The 19,253-nt window shown below is 35.2% G+C and overlaps 1 protein-coding gene across 4 annotated transcripts in view; it reads right to left on the bottom strand.

The window, feature by feature from the left end:
• kcnab2b (potassium voltage-gated channel subfamily A regulatory beta subunit 2b) overlaps positions 1-19,253 on the bottom strand; it is a 125,508-nt gene that overhangs the window by 74,614 nt on the left and 31,641 nt on the right. The window lies entirely within an intron of this gene.

The raw sequence follows: 19,253 nt of genomic DNA, 5'->3' as shown, positions 1-19,253 counted from the left end.
ATTGACAATACAAAAAAGTGCAACAGTCTAACAACCATAGGCTATAATTTATAGTCATTTATTAAGTTGTTTAATTTAATATTAACCTCAACTAAAGAGACTGGTGGACACAATGTTTTCAGAACAAGTCTATTTTTGGTTTCATTTTGGAGACCACCACCATGACCATCCTTAATGTTCAGTAGTGGCCTGTATTTGTTTTTATTGTATCCGTTTTCCATAAAGGTGTTAAAAAGTTTAACCTGGTGCTATAAAATCAATCTGCTGCAACTGATGCTATTGCATTGTTGTTAATCTAACGTAAACACACAATCATATGAAAATAAATAAAAATGGTTGATGGCTTTTTATTTGCCGTTGTTGCTTTTTAATAGTTTAATAAAATTTATTTGACTTTTGAAAATCACCAAGCAACCCCCTATCATTGTCCCATGACCCCCCAGGGGGTCCTAACCCCCACTTTGAGAACCACTGGTCTATTTGCACAGCAAGTGATTTTCAGCCACTGATAAACTTCGGGTAAAAGGTTTATGTGGCTAATATCAATTTCATAAGGTTTCTTTTACAGCATCAATGTAATAAAATCAGTTGAACAGACTTTAGCATCCATTTAGTTGTTCATCCATTTAGTTGTTCAAGTAAAAAAAAAGATGAAAGACCAGTTAAATGCAGAAACGAGCACAGAAACTCCATTGAAAAATCCTGTGGTAAAATAAATACCCATATTTTAAAGATATGGCATAAAACAATCAAATTTAATATAGTGTGTGTTGATCAGTATGATTTCCACTTCATACTGCATCTCAATCAACCAACGAAGATCACCTTTTTTTAAAGAAATCAGAACTTAAACGTAGTGATTTTGTAATGGCATGACGGTTCACCAGAAGTGCTTGAGCTGGCTTATTGAAAATTAAAAGTCACATGTGTGCATAAAGTATGTGCTATTGTCACTGAGGGATTCGCTTGTGCAAATATAGATAATAATCTAATAATCCATATCCTTTGCAAATATTTGAGAAAGCCAGCAACTTTGTGTTTCTTCTTGCCTTGAATTGTTTACTTGGGTACATCACTTCAGTTTTTGTTCTCACGCTCTGATTCAATGCTCAATAACCAATCAGAGCACTCTCTTCAGCCTATGGCCGATGTAGATTTTACTTGCTGAATCATGCCAACTCAATCCAATATTAACCTGTTGACAGCAAACATGTGGGACACAAAACAACAAGCCAGGCCGATGGTTCAACACTGCCCAATGACCTACTGTATATCAGCTTAGTGTGTCTCGGACTTTAAACTGTCTGTTTCTTTAACAAAGAATTTAGCACAAGCAACAATAAAAGTGATATATTTGTCCTTCAGATCTGTCAGAACTTCATACAGTACTCAAAACCTCAAGCAGCTCTTCATAAGACTGGCTTTCTGAATGCCTGAACATTAAATGAACATTGTGAATTACTCATGAGCCAAGAGTGTTCATCCTCGAGCAATGAACTATAGAAGAAAAGCGCGCCGACTCATTCTGCTTGAGGCTTCTCAGCGGGAACCGACCAAGAACTTTATCAGATCAACAGTGATGACTCAGGCAAAAAAATAAACAAATAAATCACACATCTCAGAAAAATCATTCAGATGAATTACAGTACAGTGGATGGCAATTCATATGAGCTCAAACCACAAAAAACAACTAATGAAACGATCTAGATTCTGTTACAGCAAGAAAATACTCTACTCATTTAAAAAGTCACTACCTGGATTTAACTAACAGGTACTGTAAGAGTATCCCATTGGATAATTACCGCATGCATTATTATGTTTCAGCTTGTAACAAAATATTTAATATTTAATATTTATAGCTTCTCATTTGTAAAACAATCATGTTGGAAAAGATGTTGATCTGTTTTAGTAGGGTCAAATTATTGCCATGCAAAGAAAACACCTAAGGAGATTGCTGGGTATAGCCATCATCTTTGAGGAAGAAATGTGATCAGAAAGTAATGCAATCACTTAGATATCTGGTGAAATCCAGAAAAAAAAAAACAAGAGAAAACAACAACAGTATAACTCAGGGCTATGTTTATAATACAAGTAAGAGCATTTCACGCACAATGCGAAGGAAACATAATGGTCTGGAAATAACCAGATGCAGCCTTAAGAAAACTGCTTATCAGCGAGGCTAATCAGAAGAAAAGGCTTCAATTTGCTAGGGAGCATAAAGACTGGATTCTTAAGCATTGGAAGAAGGTCATGTGGTCTGATGAGTCCTAATATACCCTCCCTAGAGTCAGGGTAAGAAGAGAGGAGAATGAAGTGATAACCCATCAGTGAATACTACAAGCCTTTGGGCAATGCTGTGATCTGGGGATGCTGCAGTTGATCAGGTCGGGGTTTAGTGTTATGTTCCATGTTTTTTTTTTGTGTGTGTGTGTATTGATTTTCCTCACCCTCCTCTCCGCTTCTTACTCCACACTTAGGTTGCTTATTGGTTCAGTTAAATGTCCATCATCATTATGACGGTGCCAGTTCCACCACTCCCCGGATGAGTCGCAAGGATTTAAAGCTCTGACAGATCAGTGTGTGGTGTGCCTCTGCCTCGGCATACCTTTGTGCTCCACGCTTTTGTGTTTTTGGCATGCTTAGGCAATTTGGTGATTTATTATCTCAGTTTTACTGTGGTAATTCGAGTTTACTTGTTAAACTTTGTTTGCTTTAAGTAAATGCTTTGATGGTTGTTGTGTGATTCTAAACTGAGCCTTATGATATTCTTGTTAGGTTTTGTTTTAGTTTAGCTTCTTTTTGTTAGATTAGCTTGAGTGTTTTGTCCCCTGTGTAATTTTGAGTTTTGTAAGTTAATTAGTTTAGATCGGGTGGCGTGTACATGGAACATATCAGGCTTCATTTTCATTATTTATTTTTGTCACCTAGTTTAGACGTTAGACTTAAGGATTGTTTTGTTTTGTTAATTTCTTTGATTTGGCTTACACTCATTGTTTTCGCTTAAAGAGAATATTGTAAATGTTTATTTCTTTTTTCCATTATTATTGTTACACTTTTGTTCAAACCATTGAGTAAAACGCTTAAATTCAGAATCGATTCCTGCCTCATGCTCGATCTGTCGCACACATTACATTTGTCTTACCTAAATGTTACAGCATCATAAATGAAAAATGAAAAAAATAAACAGGGGGGCTAATAATTCTGACTTCAACTGTATACTAAAGTGATGGTTTCTCAAAAATGTAAATCCTGTCATAATTTACTCATCTTTAATTTGACCAAACCTATTAAGAGTTTTTTCATCTGTTGAACACAAAGAAAGATGCTGAAGAATGTTGAAAAAAAAAACTGACTTCCATTGTATTTTTTAGTTTCTACTATGGAAGTCAATTACTTATTTTCCAACATTCTTCAAAATATCTCGTTTTGTGTTCAACAGAAGAAAGAAATTTACAAAGGTTTAGAACCACTTGGTTAGGAAATGTTTATTATTGGGTGAGTTATCCCTTTAAGGGTACGAAAGCATGGGTTGAGAATAATATGGCATTTGCAAAGGTTGTTCAAAAAATATAAATATATACTTACAGTTGAAGTCAGAATTATTAGCTCCCCTGTGATTTTTTTTTCTTTTTTTAAATATTTCCCAAATTATGTTTAACAGAGCATAGAACTTTTCACAGTATGTCTGATAATATTTTTTATTCTGGAAAAAGTCTTATTTGTTTTATTTTGGCTAGAATAAAAGCAGGTTTTAAATTTTTATGAACAATTTTAAGGTCAAAATTATTAGTCATGGTAAGCTATATTTTTTGATAGTCTACAGAACAAACCATCATTATACAATAACTTGCCTAATTACCCTAACCTGCCTAGTTAACATAATTAACCTAGTTAAGCCTTTAAATTACACTTTAAACTGTACACTGAAAAAAATGATGTCTGCAAAACTGTTGCAAACAATTTAATTGCGTTGAATTAAAAAAAACAAATTAAATTGAGTAATGTTCAACTTAATTCGTTTGTTTAAATTGAGCCCAAATAAATTGTTTACTTCCCCTTAACTTAAAAAAATTTTGTATATCCAAGGAATCATCTTTGAATCATTTTTTTTCAGTGTAGAGAAGTGTCTTGAAAAATATCTAGTCAAATATTATTTACTGTCATCATGGCAAAGATAAAATGAATCAGTTATTAGAAAGTTATTAAATCTATTATGCTTAGAAATGTGTTGAAAAAAAATCTTCTCTCCATTAAACAGAAATTAGGGGGAAAAGTTAAACAGGGGGGCTAATAATTCAGGGGGGCTAATAATTCTGACTTCAACTGTATATTGTAATTTTACTATGTAACACTAGTAGCACATCTACATCATCTTTAATTCTCAGAGTTAAAAAATGTAATTTACATTTTATGCACCAGTTTATTATTTTTTTTATTATATTAAAAAACAAACCAAAGCAACTGGGGAAAACACAAGGAGGCATTCATTTAGTCGCTTCTCATGTATATTTATAACTTCTGTCAGAGCCCTGGAGGCTACTGTAAAAGACTCGACATATCCTAAAGCTCTGCAATCCTGATGACATTAAAGAGACTTAAGTACGCGCACACGCACACACACACACACACACACACACACACACACACACACACACACACACACACACACACACACACACACACACACACACACACACACACACACACACACACACACACACACACAAGCTTCAAGAAAATGTGCCTGCCAATAAAGTGCGTAGCTCAGTGCGGAATCCATAAATAAAATATTTAATATAAGCTGTCTTTTTTCACATAAGCTCCATCTCATTTAGACTGTGACATTCTCATCGCTGCCTGTGATGAAGCAAAGAGACTTCTAATGCAAAACCGAACTCTGTGGAGCGAAGAGCAGCTGCTTTGCCTCTGAATGTCAAGCGCTGTGTGGTTACAAACTAGAGCCTTCATGGGGGTTGCAGGGTCTGTGTTTCAAGGATTATAGGTAAAACAAATATTTTCAAGTCATATGGAAAGACAAGTGAGGGAAAGAAAAAGGTAGTATTTGACGTGTGAGTCTGAGCTGGCAGTTACACACCAGGTGGACAGCATAGCAATTACTGCATCAAAGCACTGACAGCATTTGCAGCCACATACAGTACAGCATATAGTGTACCAGCTGCTGCAATTCACTGCTGCTGAGCTGGTCTGCAAAGCCAGGAAAATGAGTTTAATGATCAACAAATTAAAATGAATATGTTGCAGAAAATTGATATTTCATAAGCTTTATTTCCTGCTAATGATGCACACAAACGTGCAATCTCAGCTCCACAGGAATAGAGAAACTCCTTACAGGTCTAAAAAGGTGCAGACATGGTAAATCTGACATCTGTCCTGGTTCACTGGTCATTTACATGAGAGTACATGTATAGATGATGCATAAAGAAATTCAAAATACTCTATAAAATTCATATTGAATTCTATAAATGTGCTTTTCACATGCATAACCTGATTAATTTATTGTTTTGTAAATGTCACTTTGAAAGGTTAAATCCAACTTTTTATCTAATAAACATTCTTTTAATGAAATTATTCATGGTTTGATTTATTCATGATTTGAAGTCATTGTAAAATATAACAGGTAAAAATAAGAAAATATATAAAATATTTTACAATATTATTGTAACATATAACCTCAGAGGTTTAGAACATTTTGTAACCTTTATTCCTTGAATTTATGCTTTACATTGTTGAACTTATTTAAATAACTTACCTTAAATAACTCTTGCACACTATTAAACCTTAAATACCTCTTTTGCACAATATTCACTTTTAATACCTCTCTTGCACAATATCCTGCACGACATTGATCAGTCTCATGTAAAAGTACTTGTATAGCCTGACTTATGTGTGTAGTTAAGTTTTTTTTTTTAGTATATGTTAGTTATGCATATGTTTTAATAGCTCTTATGTCCAGTGTTGTGTTTGTATTTATGATTAATCTATATAGCACTGCGAGACACGACCTTTCGTTCCTCTGTATGTCCACACATGTAGCAGAATGACAATAAAGCTTGACTTGACATGACTTTACTTGACTTATTTCACTTTTAGGTTCCAATTTTTTGTTTTATTCTGCAGTTATCTAAGGCCAAGCTGCTAGCACAAAATAATCAAAGTAGTGCTGTTCCACTTGGTTTAATGCTAAACCGTGAAAGAAAATATTTAAGAAAACTTGCATGGGGAAAAAGTTTATTTTAAATATATTATGAAATTTAGGATTAATTAGGGGTTTTCAGTTATATGGTTATAATACAGTTATAAGGTAAATTAAAAATACTGCGAAAAAAATCTAAACAAAAATAAACATTTATTTATTTGTTAAAAGCTTTTTTAACATTTTAATATATTTTGAAAACATAAAACACAATATAATATTCACATTTTGTGTGAACATACAGTAAATACTCTTCTTCGAAATTTGCTTTTTTCATTTTATGCTTGTTGAGCACACTTACAGAGTGTTTACTGCTTGTAGATTTTTTGTACATGTATTTCTGTCACTTATTTACAATGTACAACAACAAAGTGTGCTGCAGAATATAAGCATTTTCATGATACCCATCTTATGGACCACTGTATTTCTCTATGAACTTCTGCAAGGTAGTGTTTCCTGTTACTTAGGAGATCTGCACAAACTCAGCTACCCAAAAAAAGACTATCTATTATAAGGCATGAGTTAAAAGGATGAAATACTGGGTCTCCCATCTCAAGCTTACACTGCATGAGCATCTTAATACAGAGCTACTGCGCCTGCGGTAGAAAAAAGAAAACGTACAACTGCACTTTCTTTAATTTGAATTCATACAGCCTGGCCTTTTACTAGACAGGCCTGGAGGGGACAGTGGGAGACCACTTCTCCAACAGCAGTACTAATAGAGAAAAGCTACTGTATATAATAGATCACTGCCCTCAGACTAGCCTTTTAAATTTGGTCCCACTTTACATTAGCTGTCTTTCACACAAAAAAAGTTGACTCAATTTGCTGAATAGCTTTTTTTTAGTTGACTCAATTTAAATCAATTCAAGTGCAGTACTTGATTTAAAAGTTGAGCCAACTCAAAAAAGCCATGTAGCAAGTTTCCTTACAATTTAAGTTTAGTCAATTTTTTTAGCAGTGTAGCACATTAAAGGGCACCTATGATCATCTTTTGGGAGCTGTTTGGACAGAACTGCATGTAGGTATAGTCTATCCACAGTAGAGTTGGGAGATGTCAACCAATTTGGCATCGTACAATGTCTAAAGTGAAACATCGCGATGGACGATGGCATCGTCGTCGTAGGCAACGGTGAATTAATTATTTATGAATAATTAGTTCATTCATAACAAAACAATTATTAGTATCCCACCGTTTCAACTACCTGACCCGCATGGTCTTTGTTTTACCCATTACACAAATCATAAATAAATAAAGATAAGGGGACTCTGGCATGAATAGGCAGAGTGAACTTGGTCATTAAAAAAGGTGCCCAACCAACAGTATCTGAGGTTTTTTACTAAAATTACTAAGTACAAGTGTGAAAGTGAAAGATTGAAGCAGTGTACTGATGCTGTGACGCATTACCTGATAGATTTAAAAAAAACGAAGAGTGGTTAGATAGAGACAAGATTAATTAAATATCACATTTAACAACTATAGTGAGACGCGATCCATCGGTACATCCTTGATGACCTGTCAGACGTGCACTGCTCTCTGGAGCTCAGACGAGCGCATGGAGCGCATGACAGCATGTGTGGCTGTGTGTGTGTATGTGTGTGTGTGCGTGTGTGTGTGCGTGTGTGTGTGTGTGTGTGTGTGTGTGTGTGTGTGTGTGTGTGTGTGTTAGAGCTGTGAACCTACACTGGTCTCACGTTTTGGTTCGGTTACGATTATCATGCCATCAATTCGTGTCTGTATCCAGAAATATCACTGTAAAACAGCCGAAAGGAGAGGAAAAGTCAAGCCAGAAGGTCAAATGAGCCACAATGAGAGAGAGAGAGAGAGAGAGAGTGAAATGGAGTTTACTTTCATTCTCTCAAACGCAGTGAAGTAGGCGCTTCAGATGTAAGTGTCAATGAAAGACTAATCCAGCAAACACACACGCAGTGAATGTGCACAGTTTCTGCGTTTTTAAGAGTTTGGAGCTCTGTAAATACTCGCGCTCGCCTCCCTCGCCATAGTAAGCTACGGCGACATAGCGCATATGAGATAAATGATGTCAGTACATAATAACCGGTTATGATTATTACTGAACCGATACCGAATTGTCCGCGTCTGCATCGCGGTGCGCCAAAGAAACAATATATTTTGACACCCCTAGTGTGTGTGTGTGTGGTCACGTGATGTGCGATTTCAGCAGACGGAGGGCTGTTAAGAAATGCTAGATAAAACACAGTGTGGATGTGGATCATTTTCGTTCTAAAATGCCATTTTAAAACTAAGACCTATTAGAGTAAACAGGGCCTAAGTGAGTATTTTTCGCGAGCGGGTTTGCAACGGGGCAGGGCGGACGATCCGCAATGCCGGCTCAGCATCATGTGGTCTGTCGGCCATCGGCGATGGACGATGGCATAGTCTATCGGCCCAACCCTCGTCCACAGTCAAATTGGGGTGATAGAAAGACAATAAGTCTCTTTTTTTATTTCCTGATGTTAAAATAGAATCCAAATCCCTCCCATTTTTTTGGCCCACTACAACGTGATGTAGGAGTGCGGTTTCCCCGCCCACTGAATTGATTGACAGCCACATATTAACATGTCTCCAAAGTAATGCGTATAATCATCAACAAGACAGGACGTGCGCAAAGCAACTGAGATTAAAAGATCTGAGAATAAATAATCTGATGACTGTTTTGAGCTGAAACTTTACAGACACATTCTGGAAACACAAAAGACTTATCTTAAATCTTGAAAAAGGAGTAAAATAGGTGCCCTTTAAATCAGTGTTTCCCAACCCTGTTCCTGAAAGCACACCAACAGTACATATTTTCAACCTCTTCCTAATCAAACATGCCTGAATCAACTCATCAGAACATTAGAAGAGACTCCAAAACCTGAAATGAATGTGTCAGATAAGGGAGACATCCGTAATATGTACTGTTGGTGTGCCTCCAGGAATAGGGTTGGGAAACACTGCATTAAATAAATCAATTGTTTGGTACTTTCTGTCCTTAGGCTGTTTTAGCGAAACTCTTTTGCTACTATTAAGGTAGTGTAATCGTAGATAAAATGACAGAAATATGTGTATGGGGTAAATTTGGTTTTTAAAGTTTTAACTTATGCTGTTATCTTGATGAGTGTTGTTATTGTGTGATTGTTGTGTGTATGCAATTGTTGTCTTAAATCCAGTGTTAAAGAAAAATGTCCTTTCTGTGCCAAGCAAAATGGACAATAAAGTTTAAACTAAACTAAATTTCACTTAAGATATAATAACAGTATTTTTAAACACAGTATTTAGTAAACAATGTAAAAGAGGACGGATTTGAAACATATTTTTATGTAGTGCTATTTTAAATTGTATTTGTGCAGCACTTTTCATAATCCTTCACAAGGAATAAAATAACCCCTTACTGTAAAATAAAAAGAAATAAAAAAACCTTCCTATACAGCATTGCGAAGAGACCTTGGAAGAGTCTAGAATCCATGCTTCTTTATGACCTTCAACAGACAGTGGGTATAAATCAAACACAAAACGCTATCTTTCACATAAAGGGAAGACAAAGTTGTTGGAATATAATCCATTTCACTCACTATCATGGGCTAATCCGAGACCAGTGAGGCATGTCTTATGGGTCTGTTCTTTAGCTCAGTATCAGCCTGCAGACAGCCCTTTTTTTCCCCGAATGTGATTATCCCAATTATTCTGATGTACTGAGATCATGCCGGACTGCTGTAGTTGTTAACGCATTTATTCTCCTCTGCCGTTGCTCCTTTCTTCCACTGAAGCACATGATTCTGTTTGGATGCTAATTCTCAAATCATGCAGTTTATGCAGTTCGAGCTCTGCTGCATCACTACAAGAAAAGTCACAGCAAATACTGGAATGGAATCTGCAACCCAGGCGGACTGAAACGCATGACACTGCACTGTATTATTCTAACATAAACAAACATAAGTACATAGATTTTATGTGGGTTTTCAAATTAAATGAATACTAGAGTCAATAAAAAAACAATAGCTTTTGTGCTTTTTCACACCAATTATGATGATGGCCAAGATTATCAATGAATAAAGGCTTTTTTCATGGCTCCTTGCACAATACTACACACAAAAATGCTGGGTTGTTGGAACTTGAACTGATGAGCTAAAAGTTTAATCTGTACCTAAGCATAACCCAATGGTTGCTTGTGTCCATATTTGACACAAATTTGTGTTGATGCAAGTGTATGTTACTACCACAAACGCTTTTACCATAGTTTATAATTTGTAAACAATAAATATATTGGATGACTTGATTTTGATTGGCCTTGCACAACATTCAGAGTTATGTTACAGTATATAACACAGGTTCATCCAGGCACTTTGAATCATCTTGTCTGCTGGTGAAAATGTATATGCATTTCTGTCACTGCTTGAGAGATATGTTTGATGCCGTCTTGTGACTGAACAGTACATGTAGGTATGCTACATTCAGCCATTTTTTTCTGCAAGCTTTAAAGAAAAAAAAAGTAGTGAATTATTAAAGCTCAGATTAGTGTTTAATTGTTTACTTTTGTAGGAAATAGCCATTTACTTACACTGAAATTACTAATTTGTTACAATATACTTACTGTGTAAATACATACCTTTATATTGTGTTTATGCTTGATTAAATACACACATGTACCCACATCTGTTATTAATTTCTGCAAATACATCTTTAATTACACTGTTGACCATCCCTTACACCTTAAACCACCCTTAAACCTATACCACCAAACATGTCCCTAACCCTACCCGTATTCACCAGAAGTGTTCTACAATATATTATGAACACAGTAAGTAGACTGTATTTATATTCTGAACTAAGTACATAGTTAAGGACACTCAATATAAAGTGGGAACAAATAAAGCCCTGCAGTGTCATAAAAGAGCCTGTCGAACTATTCTGAAAGAACATCCGCCTACATGTACAGCACATTATCCTTTACTTAACATTTGCATCATGTCTTTTCTGACCTAATTAACTTGCTTGGTAGCTCATCTGGTACAGTGTAACATAGCTTGACAAAATGGTCAGAAACGTGCAAAAACATCAAATGAACCTCATGTTTATTTTTTGTTATGCCTGATGTTAAAGGTAAGGTTTAGAGGAAGCACTTGTAGTTTTTTTGGGAACAAAACTTACTGAACATTCAGAGAAAATGTTGTGTGTTATGAATGTGTTTACTGTTTGCTCATGCATGAGATGATTTTTTTTATCAGCTGAGAACCCCATAAACAATTTATAAAATGTTTAAAGGAGTCAAACCAGTCAGGAATTCCTCTGGCACACACAAATGTAGATCTGCACTGTAAAACCCAAAAAGTTAGGGTAACTCAAACCATTTGAGGAAATCGATTGCAACAAACCATTTAAGTTCAAAAAGTAATCCTAATGAGTACTGTGAACTTACTCTATTTGATTAAATGAAGCATTCTGAGCACAGTAAAACCCAGTAAGTTAAGGCAACTCAAACCATTTGAGGAAACTGATTGCAACAAACCATTTGAGTTAAAAAAAACTAATCTATACGAGTACTGTGAACTTACTCCATTTAAGTTGAAGTAATGAGGTATTTAACTAACCCATAACCTTCAACACTGAGTTCAAAACTCTTCAAATGAGTAGGATAAACTTTCAGTAAATTTGGAGTTAACTTCACTCATTTCATTTGATAAAGTTGACTGTTGCGTTTTACAGTGTGAAGAAATGATATGGCGTATATACTGAACTGTAATGAGCAACATCACAACTAAAAGCAGGTGTGCTTCAGCATTCTGTCCTTTTCTATGGTCATGTCTTGTGATATTGTGATGTGTTTTTATTTTTGAAGCTATTGGTCCAATTGGAATTTAATTTACTGTCAATTAATTATTAATTTACTGAGTTCATTTGAAAACAGACCGAGACCCATCTTTTCACCCATCAGCCTGCTTTTTTAGTGCACACCATGTTAATTTTAATCAGTCAGATGCTGACTTTTAGGTTTTGTACTTCAATAGATCTGGCTTGATAATGTATTCTAATATCAAACCCCATTGTATGTATATTGTATGTATTTCCATGTACATATTTATGTATAAACCCGGCAGCATTATATAAGTGCATGTTTAATCCAGAGTACATTCCCTAAGGGAAAATAACACATAAAAAAATAATTAAAAGAGAAACACAGAAGGAAAAACAAAGAGACAGAATGAGCGGCGGCCTTTAATTGAAGAGGAAGTAGAGCAGAAAAGAGGCTTGCCTCATTAAGTCTGCAGAACAGAGAGAAAGACAAACAGAAAGAGCTTCAACTCCCTCCTGCATTGCACTTAATTAGTTATTAATTATTACTCTTGTACGCTTAACTGATTACATTCAACTCCAAGGGTCTTGGGGATGACAACTAATTCCACAGCTAGCAGACAATTGGTGAGATTCTGGGACAAACACAGAATCATGACAGGACTGAATGTCTTAAATCCATAAAAAAGTTATCATATAAAGACTATAAATAAGTAATTATACGAAAACACAACTTGACAGATGAAGACAATTGCTACAGATGGAAGGCTAAGTGCTGTCTTTGACAGAGAACGTGCGCTTTCTGCCATCTTGTGGATACAACTGGCATACTTTAGTGTCACCAAATAGGTCCGTTGGCATGATCCAGCTAGCCCCTGCTGGTAGATAATGTAACTACACTATATGGATCAATAATTATTTATGCCTTATGAAAACAATTACCCATATTTGATTATAATACTGAATGTTTTATTAGTATCCGGTTCTCATAAAAACAGGAAATTAAATTAAATAAAATGGATCTGCTGCTTTTCTTTTCACAGTTCATTACAATCAATAGTAAAAGGCTTGAGACTGTTTGGACATGACAACACGGGACTATTTAAATCCATGCAGTCAAAAAGGGTGGTAAAGGAAGTCGATGACAGACTTGGAGATTAAACAGACCGATTTAGATGTATGACCTGAGAGCATGTGTCAGGTAGAAAATAGACAACTCTTTCAACAATTCAGCAACATGTCATGCCGGAGAATATCAACACTATTATCAAATGATCCTGAGTAAAATATGAGCACTGTAAACTGTGGACATGTTAGTATTTGTATTTCTCACTTGACAAACCGCACTTGTGATGCTGCTTAAGTGCTGCTAAAAACAGCACAGACTGTACGTTAAATGACATGTTTGGTTCACCATTTTCATTTTTATAGCCACTGTGATGCTACTATATTGTGATTTTAACCACAGACTATTAAAACTGAGCTTACTCTTCAATTTCACAAAGACCACGGAAAAACACAAGTAGAGTACATAATGTTTTTTTTATTATTCAACATTTTTAAATTATAGTATTATTTGAAGGGCACGTATCATGCAAAATCTACTTTTGCAAGCTGTTTAGAATTGTATCTACACTGCAAAACATCTAAAATGAGTGTGGTTAAGTCAAAATTGACTGAAAGTTAATTCTACTCATTTAAAAAGAGTTTTGAACTCAGTGTTGAAGGTTATGAGTTAATTAAATACCTCATTACTTCAGCTTTAATGGAGTAAGTTCACAGTACTCATATAGATTAGTTTTTTAACTCAAATGGTTTGTAGCAATCGATTTCCTCAAATAGTTTGAGTTCCATTAACTTATTTGGTTTTACAGTACTCAGTTGGTTTGAGTTGCCTTAATTTATTGGGTTTTACTGTTCTCAAATTGCTTTCTTTACTCAAGTGGATTAAGTTCACAGTACTCTTTAGAATTAGTTTTTGAACTTAAATGGTTTGTTGCAATCAGTTTCCTCACATAGTTTGAGTTACCTTAACTGTTTGGGTTTTACAGTGTAGGTATAGTGTGTCGAATCATAATGGAGCGATATAAACCCAACTTTTATATAAACAAAAAACTTTTATAAAACTTTAAAAAATCCTGATGTTAAAATAGGATCCAAATCCCAGCGAAGTGATGTAGCAGTGCAGTTATCCTTGCCCAACGCTGGAATAACTACAGCACTATAGTGCATGCAACTACAAACAAGGACACTTCAATCACACAACACGAGTCACGGCTTGTGGACGGTAAACCAGGTTTATTTTGTACAGTAAGTTAGCTATAATGGAACTCTATAGAGCATCACATTTACCTGTTTGGTGGGCATCCTGTTACATTTGCTGCGAGTAGATGAGCAAAAACAGCACAATGTGTTAAAACACACACGTGTTCGCTCTTATTTTGTGTGCGTGTGTGTGGGCGTGCTGTTGCAGTCTGTCATTTTGCTGTGTTTAATCTGTTTATTAATAGTAAAAATTGGTCCCTAAACTTAAGTGTTACAGACTAATCTCTTGCACATTTTATCCAGTAGAAATTAGTCAGTAACAGACCTCAGCCACTAATAAGCAGACTACTATAGAAATAGACAGTGAGACACACAGACTGTAAAATATAGGGTAATGATCTAGTGGATTTGTCATCTGAAACATGCAGCAAAAGCTACCCGGAAAAACATATTTCACATTTTGCAAGAATGTAGACTGCGATACATATTTCCAATTTCCTGGGCTGGAAAACAACCTTATATGAAATTGTATCCTGAACATTTAACCCAAAAATCATTATCTCGTGGATTAGCAGTCAAGATAAGCCTATATAAAGCTGAATTTGCTAAAGTTATAAAGTTAAGAACTGCCCAATACATGGATTGTTTCCCTATTATAAACCCCATTACTCGCTGATATGCATGGGGACTTTTAATTTTGAATCAACCAGCTCAAGCGCTTCAGGTGAACTGTTATGCCATTAAAAACTTGCTATGTTCAACAGCTGGTTTGTTTAAAATTAATGATCTTCACAGCCTGATTAAGAAAAGATATAAAGTGGGCTTCACAGCGGACAAGAAGCACTGCATCAAATTTCGTTGTTTTGCGGCATGTCTTTAAAATATGGACATTTATTTTACCATAGAATTTTTAATGTGGTTTCAGCACTCATCTGCTGCTCTTGACGGCACTTGCATTTAAATGGCCTTTCGATTGTTTTACACGTGAACAACTGAATGAATGCTGAGGTTTATTTAAAGGACTATAATTTGATTAAATGACATTATCGATGCTGTGAAAAGAACCTCATGACATCAACCTATCATCGAAAGTTTATCGGTGGCTGAAAAACATTACCATGTTTGTCATATAACCCATTGACAGATTGGTTTTAGTTTATCCCCATTTTTCCAAGTTTTCAACCATATTTCCTACATTACTTTTTTATAAAAAAAAAAAAATGGTTGATCACTAATTTAATTATTTTTGTTTGTTTGTTTTTTGCCCTTCTTAATCAGGCCAATTTTATTTACAAATTCTTTAAAAAAGAGGAACAAAGAGAACAATAAAATGATGACTGACTTATGGTGATTTTCAGTTTTCAGTTACGATGCTTAAGGGAAACAGACTGTAACATTAAAATCAGTTGCACAATTATTTTTTACAATGCCTATGGGAAATTCAGTAATACACTGACAAAACCTTGGTTCTTGAGGTGAATATGACTCATTGTTATTGTTATTAATGTTCTGAATAAGCAAACAAATATTTGCTTTTTGAATAAACCATTGTACAGAGTATTTACATCCAAACAAATAACCTGCCAATGTACTGTAAGTAAACCGTGTTTACAAGACTTTTAAAATAACAAGTCAGAAATAAATCTGCTTATTTTCAGGTGGTGACGTCAGAATGTAATAATTTGCGCATCTAACTGTAAGTGTTTCATTTGTTTTGCTGGCTGTCATGTTAAATAAATCATTAAAAACTGAACAAGAATATTTCGATAAGTCAGCGGAAATTTATGACTCATATATTATCCTGTCATGCAATTTCAGACGCAGCTTTTTGCTTGTATCTATTTCTGCTACATGAGATGAGAATGCATATTTATAAATTGTTAGATCAAAAAAGCATCTGAGTTAGCGGTATATTTTTTCCTACTTTAATGCAAAACTTTTTTGCTTTGTTTGGATGGGCTTAAATCTGCAATAAGGACTGTCACACATGCACACTTTATTAAGCCAACAGAAAGCACACGCTGAGCGGAAAATGCATTAACATGTTTACATGGCCTTGTTGGCATAATTGGGTAAAAACATGTATTTAATTGTTGTGTAGCTTTTCAATTGAGAAAGATTTTGTTTATAAAGTCATGCAGCACTGCTAAATGAATTTTTATAGAGGTAATTTTGTATATTAAATTTTTATTTGCAAGATTAATGTTGTAAAAGTTATTATAAGTCTTTTGTTTAAATTCAATTACTGCCAATTTAACCTTGCTGTAAAGTACAACCACTGCAACTTTAAGAACTAGTAATGCACAGCCTGCAAAACACTTACCATTATTTCCACTAAGTATAATTTCTGGTGGATGTATTGATAATGTGTGCCTGATATGTTGTTGACAGGACTGTCAAATGAAGACCCAAGCACTGTACCAGCATGCCACCATGAAAAGACCGGTGCCCTCGCAAATGGCTTATAAGAGCAAAGCACTTAATCCATTTCACACAGCTGGTCCAGACCCCCCTTCAGTCTCAGCTTAACACTTGCTATTCTCTCTGAGTGCCTTAGATACACACAACACGGTCAAAAACAGACTCCATTACACCTCCAAAGTGACAACCAATGGACTAATAGACCAACAGAAACACCATGAAGATGAATTTGCTTTCCAGCTAAAAATCACCATGCTGGTCAGCATAAACAATGCTGGAAACCTGTATCTAACACTCAACATAAGATGATGACAAGAAATAATGGATTTAAGGAAAGTTGAAATCAGTATACTAAAACCGCAACGGTTTACTATAACATACAAACTGTTAATGGTTAGATTTGGTGTCTGGTTTGCATGCAATTATAAAGAAGTTACTGTTATTACAATAATAAGTAAATGTAAAAAAGGGTATTGTAAAATAAAGGGTCTTTCTACATTTAATGCATGAATAGAATCTTATTTCAAAATATTATTGCCCCCCAAAACAATTATTTAATATTTGGTAAATAAAAAAATATGACTAAAATAAAATATAAATATACATATGAGGAAAAAATGAAAAATGTTGGATACTTTTGTGTTTTCATCACTAAAACTATTAAACTAAAACTATAATAAAAATAAAAAGCTATTTAGAATATCAGCCAATCAATCAATCAATCAATCAATCAATCAATCAATCAATCAATCAATCAATCAATAAAGTAAATAAACTAAAGTAAAAAATGATAATACTTTAAAATAAGGACACATTAGTTTTTATTTAATGCATTAGTTAACAAATTAACTATAAGCAATATATTTTCACTACAATAACTTTTATTCATGTTAATTAATAAAAATTCAATTGTTTCTTTCTTGTGAATGTTAATCACAGTGGCTAATGTTTGCATAAGCCACTTTTGATTTTAGCAATTACCATGATTGTGAGCGTCACATTAAAATCAGGTGTGAAGCTCATATGGAACATGTGTGAATCAAGTACAGTACAGAAGTACAGCAAGTACAGGAGCTCATTTGGAACATGTGTGAAACACAAAAAATTGTGCTCACACGTTCCCTTTTTTACTTTGAAGATGTTTAAAAAGCCCATTTTATACATCACATCAGTACAATACGGGTTTCTCACATGATTTTTTTTTTTTTTATCTCATGTGGGTTTTTTACATGGTTATTTTACATATTTAAACATACAAATAAATCAAAAATAAGCTGTGTTAATTGGTAGATTGTGCTAAAAGCTAAACTATTGAATGCTAAAAGATGAAACCATATTGTAAAATGACACCGTAAATACTACTGTACATACTGTAATATTAAACTGCACTCATTTAAAGAAACAGACACAGGCTCCTTTTACAAATCTCCTCTGATTGAACAGTTGAGTTTCAACATTTTTGAATCCATTCAGCCAATCTCCAGATCAAACCTTTCTGGAAAAAAAAAGTTCCTATAAGTGAGGTTTATTAATAAACTAATTTCGAGAGGATCACGTGCTTATGATTTATCACAGCCGGTCTCGTATTAAGCTAATCAGTATCGTCCAATCATATGAGCCATAAGCTACTATAAATAACCACAGTTTTCAGTCCACCTTATCTTCGTTTGGAAGAAACCCCCCTTCCTCCCCATTCTCCTCCTTAACCTTAGATCGGGCGGCACGGAGGCCCAGTGGTTAGCACTGTTAGCCCCACAGCAAGAACACTGCCAACCCTGGTCCTGCCAGGTCGGTAGGTGTTTCTGTGAGGAGTTTGTATGTTCTCCCCGTGTCCGCGTGGGTTTCCCCCGGGTTCTCCGGTTTCCTCCCATCCAAAAAATATACATCATGCATAACAATGAAACATTTGTCTAGCCCCTTCTTTTTTCCTCACGTGTTCCCTTAGCTACTGCAGACGGGGAGTTCTGAGATCCACCGAGCTCAGGCTCCCCTCTCGCTCTGCAAACGGGAGGAAGCCCCGGGCTCGAGGATCCCTTGAGCTCGGGGCTCTCTCCCGGGACAGCATGCCAAACAAGCTATTGATGAATCATCAGCTAAGTGTGAACTCTTGAAATGATATTACACAGTTCTGTTACCTTGGGGAATATTTTCAGGTGCTGCATATTATCATTGTGCCTGCTGCAGCCATGGTACTGCGGCAAAGATCCTTGATTATTATGCCAGAATCAAGTATAGTTCCAAGCTATATTGACCTGGAAAATAACATTGTTTCATTTTCTGTCTGTCTCAGGACACAATGTAACTAAAGCAGAGTCAAGCTTTAAATAGGAAAATTATCAATGCTCTTTTACATTTTTGTTTTGAGCGAGATGCTAATCTGATTCAATGGTTTATGCTAAGCTAAGGTAAAAGTGCTCCCACCAGACCCAATAATCTGTTCAATGGATTCACAAAGTGCTTTCCAAAAACATGGGAGTGTTCCTTTGAAAGCCCAACTAATAACTCACCAATAAAGAAAGCACATCTTCCCCAAAAAATCATTAACTGGAGAGCTTAACATTT

This window comes from Danio aesculapii, chromosome 23 (genome assembly GCF_903798145.1).
Source record: "Danio aesculapii chromosome 23, fDanAes4.1, whole genome shotgun sequence".
In the NCBI taxonomy this organism is placed as follows: Eukaryota; Metazoa; Chordata; class Actinopteri; order Cypriniformes; family Danionidae; genus Danio; species Danio aesculapii.
Note: the sequence above shows the minus strand (reverse complement) of the source record. Positions and strands in the feature narration are given on the sequence as shown.